The 14,754-nt window shown below is 37.1% G+C and overlaps 1 long non-coding RNA gene across 1 annotated transcript in view; it reads left to right on the top strand.

The window, feature by feature from the left end:
• Positions 1 to 1,289: 1,289 nt before the first annotated feature.
• LOC128312643 (uncharacterized) overlaps positions 1,290 to 14,754 on the top strand; it is a 45,422-nt gene continuing 31,957 nt past the window's right edge. Inside the window, exon 1 of the long non-coding RNA XR_008292187.1 lies at positions 1,290 to 4,625. This is a non-coding gene — a long non-coding RNA (uncharacterized LOC128312643). The remainder of the gene's footprint in view (positions 4,626 to 14,754) is intronic.

Here is a 14,754-nt window from a genome sequence, read left to right as displayed (position 1 = left end):
GAACACATAACACACTGGAGTGTGTTCTTTCGTATCATCTGCCAAGTAAAGTGAAATCGCTTCTTTGTGACTCTTAGAAGTTGATTAGAAGAAGAAAGCATTAACAAGATCAATAGCTTACTATTAAAGAGTCAAGATTTATGAGAGTTTACTCTAGTAAATCTGAATTTGCACTTACCACTGAGTTAGGTTGCATGTAGCTCATGGTCAATAACCCAAGCCCCATGTGATTTGTTCACAGGCAAAATAACAGGTTAAAGGAAGATTGGTAATTACTACCAGCACTGCATCCCTCAGGCCTTTAGTGAGCACATATTTCTTATTTCTCCAGGGATGCATCATTGTTTCTGATTTACTACATTGTAACAGAGGAGAAATCCCAGGGAATTTCTTAGCCTTTCCTTCGATAATGCCTCTCTTCCCATAGGTCAAAGGGCCCATGTAGGAATTTCACTTGTGGTCACTTATGTCTCTTCTAATCACACATTCAGGAATTAGGGAAATTAGCTAGATATATCTCTGGACCAAACAGGACCACTGTAATTGAGATGTAAACTAAGACCACCATAATCTGCCACTTTGGCCAACTCCAGTGACACTATGGATATCAAGCAATTAACACCAATGCAGAGCCATTATCTGTTAATACCTGCAATATCTAGACATTTCCTTTTGTAAACAATTACTCAAATGCAACAGGTTCCTTTAGGGAAGGTTTGGGGGAAGATGTAAATTATGTACTTGTAACAATGCTACTATAGGCTTTCAGATCAATAAACTAGCTTAACTCTGGAAACTAGGAGAGAACTAACAACTCTCAATTGTGTTGACTCAAGTCAGGATGCTGGCCACTAGAACTATGTCTATTATATAGATTTAAAAAGTTCTATTAAGCTTACTATCTATTTAATTCCTACAGAAACTGAGCAAATAACCACAGCCACAGATCTCTCAAGTCCAAAATGACCCTGATTATAATACTTCTTTGTTTCTTTTAATAATAAACATGCCCATTTATCTGTAGCACTTATATTCTACTATCTTGCCTCTGCTACTCAAAGATGCCATTGTTACCATTAAAATAAGAAAGCTCATCTCTAACTGGAGGACTTTCCCAAGGTCATGCCTGGCCTACAAAGGAGGGAAAACACAGATAATTTCAGTGTTGAAAATGCTCCCCTCACAAATACATTTATCAATTCCTTAGTGAAGGAAATGTCTTCGCAGGGAATATAGCTAGGTTATGAAATGATGAATATTGAATATAATGCATTAAGCAGATCAATAGCTGAATTTTATACACTCAAGTTCAGGCTGATCAGTTACAGTAAAAAACAAAACAAAACCTATCTTGCACAATTGCACTTGGGAAACAGGAAAGGACTACTGTTTTCCAGTCTAAGCCAGGAATGCATTGATTACTTTGACCCTCAGATGCTCTTGCTTCATCAGAGGTCTAAGGATATTTTGTTTTCCTAATATCTGAGGTTGTCTTATATGCTCAGTGTTGTGTTATAACATCTTTTGAGTGACTTCAGTTTTCCTTAATTTACAAGTAGATATTTATGAACAAGTGAAATGACTACCTATGGCAAGGGACTTTGGTGTGGACTCCATCTATAACTTCAACACCATATGCTAGAAGTTCTTGGAGGGGACATGTATTAGTTATGGTTCTCCAAAGAAACAGAACCAATAGGATGTCCAAAATTTGCAGAGTGGGCCAGCAGGCTTGAGATCCAGGCTGAGGACCCAGGGAAGAGCCATTGTGGTAGTTCAAGTATGGAGGCACTCTGATGGCAGAATTCCTTCTTGCTCAGGGGTCAGGCTTTTGTTCCATTCAGGTCTTAAATTCATTGGATGAAACCTACCTACATTATGGGGTGAGGGCTGTGGCATGGTGGATAATCTATTTTATTCAAAGACCGCCAACTAAAATGTTAATTCCATTTAAAAACACTGTCAGAGAAATTTCCAGAATAACGTTTGGCCACATATTTGGGCACCATACCCTGCTAAGTTAACACATAAAAATTAACCACCACGGAGCCTTTTGGCATTTTGTTTACCCTTATATTTGTAAGGCCAGCCCTTGTATGTAACAGCTCTTGAAAGATCTGGGCATCTTACTCTCTCTTACATACACTTGGATGGGTAATTCAAGGAAAGTTGCATTTTAGAAAGAAACACTACAGTTGCACTAGCTGTGCCATTGCAGATTTTGTTTTGTTTTCTTTCCTGTTGGTTTTGCCTATCTTTCAAATGATGTGCTTTATTTTTCTGACAACTGGCTCTGATGTGGAAACCAGGCAAAGCATCAAGATTTTTATTGGTGTGACTGATGTTAAGCTTTTGTTAATCCATTTTTAATCTCTTTTAAAGATATATAGCCTCAAGTCCTTGTCAATTACCCCTCTAGCTTAAACCCAGGAATACATCATTTTTAAGTTATCTCTGCAAAATCCTTGCAGATCAGGGTCCACTGAATATTCTTTACAATAATTATATCCACCTTACTTTTCTTGTTTCTGTGCTATCACCTAGCTTCTGCTCTTCTAGAACCCTATCAGCCTCAGTGATAGTAGGGAGTCCAATTTCCTAATGGTCTCACCTACTGTTGTCTCTGGCCTGCAAAGGATACCCACGACTGAGCTTCTCACCAGTGCCAATACCCTCCGCCTTCTTCACCAGCACATTCCTTATCATCTTAGCAGGGGGGATGTCTTTGGAGCCCTCTCGAAGAGCATAGATGATAATTTTTCAAGTTTTTGTATAATAGTTCCATTCCAGCATTCCAATTTATGAGTTTTTTAATTTCTACCCAGCAAGTCTTTTCATCTCTGCCAAAGCAGTTCTGGCATCTCTGCTTCACTTAATGTGGGCTATTATTTTTTTCCAACTGTTTTTAAATGTTTACAAAAATTTTATTTATTTTTGAGACAGTGAGACAGAGTGTAAGTGGGGGAGGGGCAGAGAGAAGGGGAGACAAATAATCCAAAGCAGGCTCTGGGCTCTGAGCTGTCGGCACAGAGGGTTTGTTGAACCCATGAACCCGCAAGATCATGACCTGTGCTGAAATTGGACGCTCAACCAACTGACCACACAGGAGCCCCTTTTCCAACCTTCTAAGAGTCATTATGGAGGCATATCAGAACCAGTTCCATGAGTGCTGGCCGGGGTGTCAAGTCTTGAGATTCAGGAGAGTTCCCCTACAGACACAAAATCCACTAATAGGCATGATCTCTCAGGTCCTGCCTGGTTATATGATTCAGGTCTTCTTCAGTGTATGATCCCTGAATATACTCCCTCTGTCTCCTTAGCTGATATGGTGCTCCCCAGCAAGGCCATGTTGAGACTTGACCTTAGTTATCAGTCTGCTATCCAGAGGGAACATTTTGCAGCCATCTGCTTCCCCTGAGGCCTCTGCAAAGTCTTTGGCCAAAAGATTGACCATGAGTCTGCACAGAGGGGAACAGGTTGTTTCTCTAGGCCCAGCTTCTCTGGGGGGAATCTGGAGTTTTAAAGTTTGATAAATGTAACCAACTATCACCACCCCAAGTCTAAGTTTTCCAATTACTCTTTGTCAAAGCCCTGACTTTGGCATTAGGGATTTGCCAAGCCTGCAAATTCAGCCTTGTCTCAAGTTCTGCTACTTCTATAATTCAGTTCTGTCCTCGGTGGTCACTACATTTTGCCCTCTGGCCACTGGGGAAAGACCCTTTAAACACCGCTGTTTAAACTCCCAGGATTTCATGTATTACCTTAAATTGAGATTGGGTCACATTTTTCATGTTCTCTCTTAAGTGCTTTGGTGATGTTCAGCTGCCCTTATAATGTTTCCTTTTCCTTTACCTGTCAAATCCCAGAGGTCCCCCACAACCTGTCTCATCAGGACCTTGCCCAGTTCAGCAGAGATAAAAGCCTTAGTGATTGCAGTGCTATCACGTGCCAGTAGTTACCAACATTCCCTTTCTACCCCTACTGGTTTCCTCGTTGCCAGCTGCCCAGAGAGTGCTCCAACTCCAGAACCCTTTTCTTAGAAGCACTAGCTGTCTCAGGTCAGATTTTCTAAAAGAAGTCTGCAAAGTTAAAGTGCATATTCGAAAGGTTTAGGAAGCAAGTGTTCCCAGGGGACACTGGTGAGTGGGGAAGGTATGTTAATAAAGAGAAGAAGCCAAGGTAGGACTCAACTTTTTTTAATATTTTATTTATTCTTGAGACAGAGAGAGACAGAGCATGAGTCGGGGAGGGGCAGAGGGAGGTAGAGAATCCCAAACAGGCTCCAGACTCTGAGCTGTCAGCACCGAACCCGACGCAGGGCCCGACCCCACGAACCGGGAGATCATGACCTGAGCCAAAGTTGGATGCCCAACCGATTGGGCCACCCAGGCGCCCCATGGAATCAATTTCATTTGAAATTCCATCCTTTATCTGATCTCGTGAGGAGTTCTAGAATCTAAAAAACTCAGGTCTGTCCTAGTTGAAGAAAGAAAGCTGAGCTTTTGTTACCCCTTACCAATTATTTACTGGTGGTGAGCTGCTGTGGAAGAGGCAGCACAGTACAATTCTCTGGGACTTCAAGATCTCCGTAAAAACAAGTGCCCAAGAGTATACTCTGAAGAAAGGTATGGGTGGAAGCCCTTAGCAGGAAAGCTAATAGGAACTGATAATGTGATTGGAGGCGAGTAGTAAGGGGGATCAAAACAGATCTGGGAAGAGCACAAAGTCATCTGCTGTACTTTGAAGCGTTTCTGGCAGCCAGGGAGCACGCCATGGCACCATAGGCTCGGGTTCATACTGATGCCTGAGGATTTGCATGGCATTACGCACTTTTTACATCTATTATGTCTTTTGTATTCATAATATCCAAGTAGGATAGTCAGAAGAGATATTATCTCTTATGACTGACGAAGAAACACAGTTACAAGGTAATCAAATTAGGTAAGAACCACAGAAGGGCCAGAGCCTAGATCATATGACTCTGCCCACCTCACTGGTTCTCCCATTAATGGCTGCACCATATTATGCATTTGAGCATCCTCTAAACTTAGTATCTGCTTCTCCAAAGCAGCTTTCTCATCTCGAAGTCCTTTTTAAACAAAATTCGTGTTCTGTATAGCACACCAAACATCAGATATTCGTGTCATCAACACTATACTAGAAGGCATAGGTGATGAAGGAGAGGACAAGACCACCTTTTTTTTTTTTTTTGTCTATAAAGAGCTTATAGCCTGTCACTGGTTGAATTGTATCCCTAAAATGATGTGGTAAGTCCCAAACCCCAGTGCTTGAGAATGTGACTTTACTTGGAAATAGGGCCTTTGCAGAATTAATCAGGTTAAGATGAAGATTTAGGTGGGGCTTCATCCAGTATGACAGGTGTCTTCAGAAGACAGCTGTGAAAAGGTACAGAATCCCATATGATGACAGGAAGTGATGGAGGTGATGCAGCTACAAGCCAGGGAACAGCAGGACCGACGTCCTCCCCTAGAAGCTAGGAAGAGATCGGGAAGGGTGCTCCTCCACAGCCTTCAGAGGGAGCGTGGCCTCACTGTCACCTCGATTTCAGACTCCTGGCCTCCAGAACTTGGAGATGATAACTGTCTATTGTTCTAAGCCATCCAGCTTTGTGGCACTTTGCCATGGCAGGCGCTGGGGAGCCAGCCCATGTTCTATGTGCAAGGACAAGAATAAACCAGCATAAGGATGAATATATGTGTAAAGATGGATCATTGAACTTTGAAACCACAAGGTATGGGTTTGAACTTTGCATAGGTCATTTGCTCTCCTGGAATCTTAAGCTCCTCAGGTAAGCTGTCCTGTTCCCTCCCTCAGATGTAGCACCAAGTCAAGCAGAGAAACAGCTGGCCAATGAAAAGTGAACAGCTTTTCCAGCCTAGCTTCTTTTTTAATTTGAGGGGAGAAATGTATGTACATTATTAACTTTTTAATTCTGGCGTAAAAGCAAGTTGCTTGACATTATTTCTTTAAACATATTTCAAAAGCAATCTGAAGATACAGAATGCTCTCTGGATTTGGACTACATTGAACTTTTGTAGATTTCCAGGAAACTTAGAGGCATTTTTTAAAATTAATTTTATTTGTTTTAATTTACATTCAAATTAGTTAGCATATCATGCAACAATGATTTCAGGAGTAGATTCCTTAATGCCCCTTACCCATTTAGCCCATTCCCCCTCCCACACCCCCTCCAGTAACCCTCAGTTTGTTCTCCATGTTTATGAGTCTCTTCTGTTTTGTACCCCTCACTGTTTTTATATTATTTTTGCTTCCCTTCCTTTATGTTCATCTGTTTTGTCTCTTAAAGTCCTCATATGAGTGAAGTCATGTGATTTTTCTCTTTCTCTGACTAATTTCGCTTAGCATAATACCCTCCAGTTCCATCCACATAGTTGCAAATGGCAAGATTTCATTCTTTTTGATTACCGAGTAATACTCCATTGTATATATATACCACATCTTCTTTATCCATTCATACATCGATGGACACTTGGGCTCTTTCCATACTTTGGCTATTGTTGATAGGGCTGCTATAAACATGGGGGTGCATGTGTCCCTTCGAAACAGCACACCTGTATCCCATGGATGAATACCTACTAGTGCCATTGCTGGGTCATGGGGTAGTTCTATTTCTAATTTTTTGAGGAACCTCCATACTGTTTTTCAGAGTGGCTGCACTAGCTTGCATTCCCACCAGCAGTGCAAAAGAGATCCTCTTTCTCTGCATCCTCGTCAGGCATTTGGCTTTTAAGATTCCTTACTCAACTGACAAACATTCAGCTACCTGTGCCATACCGAAGGGAAGACAGAGATAAAATGAAAGGGAAATATTGCGGCAACACTTGGACGGTGACAATTCATCAGGAAAGCGTGGTGCTACATTAAGGAGCCTGAAATCTGTGTACGATTGTTGGAAATCACTTATGGCACCGGCATACTTCACCAAGTTCCTGTGAATAAAAGAGAGATGTTTGGAACACAAGCCCTCCCAGAGAGTGAGAAGTTCTAGATGTATTCGCAGCTGTCCCCCCTCAGGGTTTAGGTTTTGCTCCAGAGCCAGTTTCAGAGTCTTATTTCAAATAAAAGCTTTTACTCAATCTGTAATGAATTGAGATTCCAGCAGGTAAATCTCATTGAGGGAAATTGCTTCCTGCCATGATATATGATTCATTCATTCACATCTCTGAGCTATTTAGAGGAAATTATCCATGGGATTGTATCATTAGTTTAAAAGCTGCTGCAATTGTTTTTCTGTCAGTATAATTTTAAAAACATGTTAGAGTATTCACGGGAAAAAATGTATTTGAAAACACAACTATCTCTTTCCATATTGCTAAGACTGGGACATCAGAGATCTTTCTTTCATTTGTAAACAGTTGCATGGATAAAATTGACAAGTGTTAGCCCTCTGCTGTGTTTGTCACAAGATATAGTCCCTTGTTAAGTCCTTTCTTAGAGAAACTTCAGCTGGTCTAGATATAGAGAGAAAAGGTGGCAAGTTCCTTTTCTGAAAACTGCTCTATGGTCATCTGGAATATATCCCATTCAGTTTCTAAGTTCCATATGGAATTTGAGCTACCATTCCAAATTTCAAATGGAATTCAAACTATTCCTCTAAGCTGCACATGCAGTTGTTTTTGTTAATAGGACAAAAATAGAAAATTATATACATGAAGGAAATATTAAAACACTGGGGAAGTATGTGATGGAGACATTATGCCTACATAGTATGTCATCTGGGTTTTCTTGATGAGGGAGTTTTAAACGTCTACAAGAAGCAAGTAAAAAAAATACCTAAATAAAGAAATACCCCAAAGAAGAAAAGGATTGAACGTTGAAAGAAAACTTAGCCGAAGCATATTATGTAGGCTTTTGCTTCCAATAAACAAAAGCATCTTTAGCTTTTATTCTGTTTGCTTTGTATTCATTGGCTTTCCTTGTAAGATACGTTTATTGGTCTACATGAGGGAAAGTAGGAGTTTCTCTCCCCTAGACTCTGCTGTAATACTTAATATATGAAGTTTGTCAGTGATAAGCAATATGCCGATGATTTTTGCTTCTCAACAGTCTAAAAATCTTAAAGTTTCACTTGGAATCATGCATTCAGTTATAATTAATGTAATTAATGATATAATGAATTTGTGACTCCCACTTTTATTTTCTATTTGGCTTATGTTTTCCGACCTTTCCCCATTCTTTGTTTTCTTCATGTGAGTTAATATATTTTAATTAATCTACTTTATTCTAGTAATGTGTTAGTAATTTTTTATGTTGATTGGGTATATTGAAAATGCCCAAATGTATCCTTAACTGATTATAACCTAATGAAAGTCATTACTATTTACTCTTTCTATTAGAACTTCAACATTTTTATTTTTTTTTCAACGTTTATTTTTGGGACAGAGAGAGACAGAGCATGAACGGGGGAGGGGCAGAGAGAGAGGGAGACACAAAATCGGAAACAGGCTCCAGGCTCTGAGCCATCAGCCCAGAGCCTGACGCGGGGCTCGAACTCCCGGACCGCGAGATCGTGACCTGGCTGAAGTCGGACGCTTAACCAACTGCACCACCCAGGCGCCCCGGAACTTCAACATTTTTAAACAGCGTGTACATTCTCCACATTTTTCAGTTATTTTTTGATTGCCTGTTTCTAAGTTAGAAATTATTTTCTTTCACAAGGTTAATTGACTATTTTCTCAACCTGAGGTATTGATAAATGAGTTGTGCTGTTATTCTTGAAGATAATGTCTTTTATTCGTTTTCTGTTGCTTTTAGTATTATTTCTTTCACTTTGTTTTTCAGCATTGCTTGAATGATATACCAAAGTGTGTATTGTGTTTGTGTATGATGTCTATATCCTGTCTAGTGTTTACTGAGCTCCTTAAATTTGTAGATTTATATATTTCATTAATTATAATAATTTTTCTAACATTTTGTCCTCAAATATTATCCATGCTGTGTTCTCTGTCTGTGACTCCTCTTACTCTTATAAATTTTTGGTATGCCCCCAAATACATCATACATTCTGATTTCTTTTTATCTTCTCCATTTTCTTATTCTTTATTTAATTCTATTTTGAATTGGTTGGAATTGGCTGGATGGTAAGCTCATGAATCCTTTGTCCAACTAGCTTATACATCCATTGATGGAATAGTTTTCGCTTTTTTTTCCTTGCTTCAACAGAGGTGTAACTTACATACAATAAAATTCAACAATTCAAAGTGTGTAAATGGGTTTTGACCATGAAACTAATCATTGTGTAGAACATTTCCATCACCCCCAAAATATTTCCTATTCAGTTTTTAGTAATTCCCTTCTCTACTTCCAGTATGATTTCTTTCATTATGACTTTGCTCTTTCCAAAAAGTTTGTATTAATAGAATCATATATTTGTATTTTTTAGCTGGCTTTTTAGTATATTCTTTTAAATTTATTAAAGATGTTGCTAAATATATCTGTAATTTCTTCTGTTTTATTAATGAGTGGCAAGCTCTTTTATGAATCTATAATAATTTATCTGTTCACATGCTGATGAACATTTACGTTGCTTTTGAATTTGTCTATTATGAATAAAGCTATTACAAACATTTTTACATTTTTGTAAGGCTCTGCATGTATGTACATTTTCATCCTGCTTAAGGCAATAACTAGGTAGAATGGATCATTTCATAGGTATATATGTAAATTCTTTTTTTCACTTTATTGACATATAACTGACAATATTATAATTAAAATATACAACATGATGATTTGATATGAGTATACATTGTGAAAGGGTTTCTACAACCAACTTAATAGGCACGTCCATCACATCCCCTCACATATTTCCTTTTTTTTTCTTTATTGGATAACACTCAATCTCTACTCTTAGCAAATTTCAATTAAACAATAAAGTATTATGAACTATATCATCATGTTATACATCAGACACTCTGACCTTATCTGTCTTATAACTGAAAGTTTGTACCCTTTTACCAGCCTCTCCCCATTTTCCCAACCCCCAGCCCCTGGAAGCCACCATTTTACTCTGTATAAATTTGACTTCTTTTCTTCAAATTTTTATTTAAATTCTAATTAGTTAACATACAGTGTAATACTGTTTCAGGAGTAGAATTGAGTGATTCATCACTTACATATAACACCCAGTGCTCAACACAAGTGGCCTCCTTAATACCCATTACCTATTTAGTCCATCCCTCACCCACCTCCTCTCCATCAACCCTCAGCTTTTTCTTTATAGTTAACAGTCTCTTATGGTTTGCTTCCCTCTTGATTTTTCTTTTCCTTCCCCTATGGTCATCTTTTTTGTTTCTTACGTTCCACATTTGAGTGAAATCATATATCTGTCTTCCTTTGACTAACTTATTTCACTTAGTATAATACTCTCTAGTTCCATTCACGTTGTTGCAAATGGCAAAATTTCATTCTTTTTGATGGCTGAGTAATGTTCCAGTGTGTGTGTGTGTGTGTGTGTGTGTGTACTGCATCTTCTTTATCCATCTATTTGGGCTCTTTCCATAATTTGGCTATTATTGGTAATGCTGCTATAAACATTGGGGTGAATGTGACTCTTTGAATCAGTATTTTTATATCCCTTGGATAAATACCTAGTAGTGCAATTGCTAGGTCGCAGGGTAGTTCTATTTTTAACCTTATGATGAACCTGCATCCTGTTTTCCAGAGTGGTTGCACCAGCTTGCATTCCCACCAACAATGTCAAAATTTTCCCTTTCTCCATTTATCCTCATCAACATCTGTTGTTTCCTGTGTTGCTAAATTTGGCCATTCTGACAGTTTTTGTTTTTAAAGATTCTACATTGAGGTATAGTGTGCAGACATTGTCTTTCTCTGTATATCTTATTTCATTTAGCATAATGGCCTCGAGTTTGATTTGAGATTTTCTTCTTTTTAAGACTGAATAATATTCCACGTGTCTGTATTACGTGTATATAACTATCTGTATAAAATAGAGATAAATACTATATCATGTGTGTGTATAAAAAAACTTCTTAAAAATTGCTAAACATTTATAACATGGTTTGTACTATTTGATGTTCCCATTTTCAATGTATGAGAGTTTGAATTGTTCCAAATGCTCACCGACACTTGGTATAATGAGTTCTTATTAATATAACACTTCCTTATGCTGTGGTATTCCATTATGGTTTTCATTTCTAATAGATAATTATGTTGGAAATCTTTTCATATGCCTATTTGATACCCATATAGCTTCTTTGGCCTTAAAATTTGTAACTAATTTTTAATTGAACTTTTTTTCTTGTTATTGGATTTCAAGAGTTATTTATATATTCTAGATAGAAGTCATTGATCAGATTAGCAAATATTTTGTCCCAGTTTGTGGCTTATATTTTAATTTCCCTAATTGTATCTTTTGAAGTCCCATTTATTAATATTTCTTTCTATGTATCTTGCTATTGGTACTATATCGAGGAAAACTGTCTGAAACAAAAATTTGTTCCTATGGTTTCCTCTATAATTTTTATAGTCTTAGGTTTTACACTTAGGTCCAACAGTTCATTTAGAGTGAATTTTATATCATGAGTTATTCTTTTTTTTCACATACATATTCAGTTGTTCCAGACCCACTTATTAAAGTGATTATATTTTTTATTCTGAATTATCTTTGAACATTTATCAAAGTGAATTGACTTTATGAGTATGAATCAATTTCTGGACTCTACTTTGTTTCTACTTTGTTTTATTTATGTAATTATCTAAATTTAATCTAATATTAGACTGTTTGGGTTACGTAGATTTATTTTAAAATCTTTTTTTAAATTAAAAAAGAATTTTAAGATTTACTTATTTTTCAGAGAGAGAGAGAGAAAGCACATGCACATGAGTGGGGGTGGGGAGAGAGAGAGGGAGACACAGATTCTGAAGCAGGCTGCAGGCTCTGAGCTGTCAGCACAGAGCCTGATGCAGGGCTCAAACTCACAAACTCTGAGATCATGACCTGAGCTGAAGTCAGACGCTTAACCGACTGAGCCAACCAGGCACTCCTCCTTTTTTAAAAACAATTTTTTAATGTTTATTTAGAAAGAGAGCCTGAGTGGGAGAGGGACAGAGAGAGTAGGAGTTACAGAATCAGGAGCAGGCTCCAGGCTCTGAGCTGTCAGTATAGAACCCAACACGGGGCTAGAACCCACAAACCATGAGATCATGACTTGAGCCAAAGTGGGACACTTAAATGACTGAGCCACCAAGGTGCCCCTATTTTAAAATTTTGATGTCAGGTAGTTGAGGTGACCAACTTCTTTTTCAAAGTTGTAGAGGCAATTCTAGATACTTTGTGTTTCCTTATGAATTTTAAAACAAAGTTCATCAAGTTCTACCAACTAATGCCTGCTGGGATTAGGATTGTGTTAAACATATGGATAATTGTGGGGAGAATTGACATCTTAACAACACTGAAGCTTCTAATCCATGAACATGACATAAATTTCCATTTATTTAGGTCTACTATAACTTCAATGAGCAAAATTTTCTGGTATTCTGTATACAGGTTTTGTACATCTTTTGTGAGAATTACTCCTAAGTACTTTGTATTTTGATTTGTTATAAATGGTATTTTTTTAGTTTGAAACGTTTATTTTTCATTCTACTATAGAAAATGCAACTGAATTATTTGTATGTTGATCCTGTATTTAGAGGATGTATATTTGAATTCATCAGTTTTTACTCTGTGATTTATTTTGAATGGTTTCTATTCCTACATCTTTAAGTTTACCAGTCATAGTTTACCATTAATCTCTTCTATTAAAATTTTCACATCAGACTTTCTAATTTTCATCTCAAAAAATTTGATTTGGATATTTTTTGTATCTTCTATGCCTCTATGTAACATGTACACCCTTTACACTAGCATCTTGAATACATGCTGTATTTTAATAATAATATTTATAATAACTGTTACAATACCATTGTATATCAAGTTTGTCATTTTGGTCATTTCTAGATGTGTTTGTATTGATTAATTTTTCTCCGGATTATGAGTCTTTTTTTACTACCTCTTTTCATGCCTGACAATTTTTTAATTGGATATCATACTTTGTGAATTTTACCTTCTTGCATGCTGGATGTTTATAAAAGTTTGAGGGTCAAAAAGATACATTACCAGCCTTTTCTCAATCTAAAGGAGGTAATGTGACCTAATTCTGATTGCTAAAATATAAAGAGCATTTGATATAAAAAATATTTAACTCCAAAATAAAATGTTATTTGTAAAGGAAAATCCATATTTTATTCCTGCCCTCAGTTTCCAATTCTGGACTCTATAGCATGAGATAATGATACTTGGAGGAGGGAATCATATTGGAAATATAAGGAGTGACTTGACTTCATCAACATACTGGGATAGACGAAAAAAAAAGTGGGTCCTTTATGGCATTGTTGTGAAACCATATCATGCCTACAGGTGTCTAAATCTGAAGTTTCAAGTTTAATTTTAAATGTCACTATAGTTTAGGCCATTATTCTTTTCATTAGTATGACTATATTGATGTTAATTACAGTCAAAAAATCCTTTAAATATTTTAGGCACAGTGTCCATGCAGGACGTGTTATTTTATGGGATAGTAATGTGCTGAGCTCTGCTGGAACAGTATTCTTTGGCACTGAGAGGCACTATTGAGTGTTCCTGGGAAGGAAGTCTGATCATAGATGCAAGAATTTTAATATGATAACTCTCTCACAGTTATGCTGTGAATCATATTATAGAAACACAGAATTGGAAATTAGATGCCGAAACTCAAACCATCCTCAGAAAATATAACTCAGCCTCTCCTATCCTTGAGACCTCTCCAAAGCAATCTACAACAATAGTTCATACAGTGATGAAAGTCTGAAGATATTTCTAGCTGTTCAGAATACTACATAAGAGTAATTTCTATAAAATCTTTATGATTATAAATATGATTATTATCTTGCTGAGCAAAAGTTGCAGTCACCATCCCAAAGCTCCATATATATATATATATATATATATATATAGAAACGTATTTCCACAAATTAAGAGATATTTATGTCATCCCTCTGTATAAGTCTACCCTTTTTATATTATATAATATCACTCATTTCTTTATTTGTTCCACCCCCCCAAAAAAAATTTCTTGTGAAGTCTCCACTATTCTGAATGGATGCAAAGCATCAAGATGTCAAATAGAGGAGAAACTGAATTACAGAGAAGAATTTTTGAATTCTTGGGAATAATCCAGAATAAAGTATAAATAAAGATTGAATTGATAGGCAGAAGAGAGAAGAGCCAAAATTTGGTGAAAGTTGTATAAGACATTATGTTAATCCTATCTTTTTTCTGGTCCCCTCTGGAACTCAAAAAACCCTCTGACAGGTCTATTAGAGCCGCGAGAATGTATTTTCATGTCAAGGTGATAGTTCTTAGGAGAGAGAGTGCATCACAGGGAAGCAGAAACTTAGTGATCCCTAATATAGAATCAGAAGTAATGCAGAATCAGAAGTCTCACGGTATTTTGTTAAAATCTTGTAGAAGGACACATACATCCAATTGGTAGATGTTTAAATTAGTTATTAAATTTGTTTAAATTTTTACCTGGGCCCTTAGAGATAGTGAGGCCCTCAGTGGCCATCTGAATTCCAACAATAAATAAAAAAAATAAGTAGTATCGTGTAGAAGCACTTTTACATACTAACTTAAAAATGGACACAAGAATGGTATCATCCCATCATCCAGGA

Source organism: Acinonyx jubatus, chromosome D2, assembly GCF_027475565.1.
Source record: "Acinonyx jubatus isolate Ajub_Pintada_27869175 chromosome D2, VMU_Ajub_asm_v1.0, whole genome shotgun sequence".
NCBI classification, from domain to species: Eukaryota; Metazoa; Chordata; class Mammalia; order Carnivora; family Felidae; genus Acinonyx; species Acinonyx jubatus.
The sequence above is the reverse complement of the archived record's forward strand: the minus strand, read 5'-3'. Positions and strand labels throughout refer to the sequence as shown.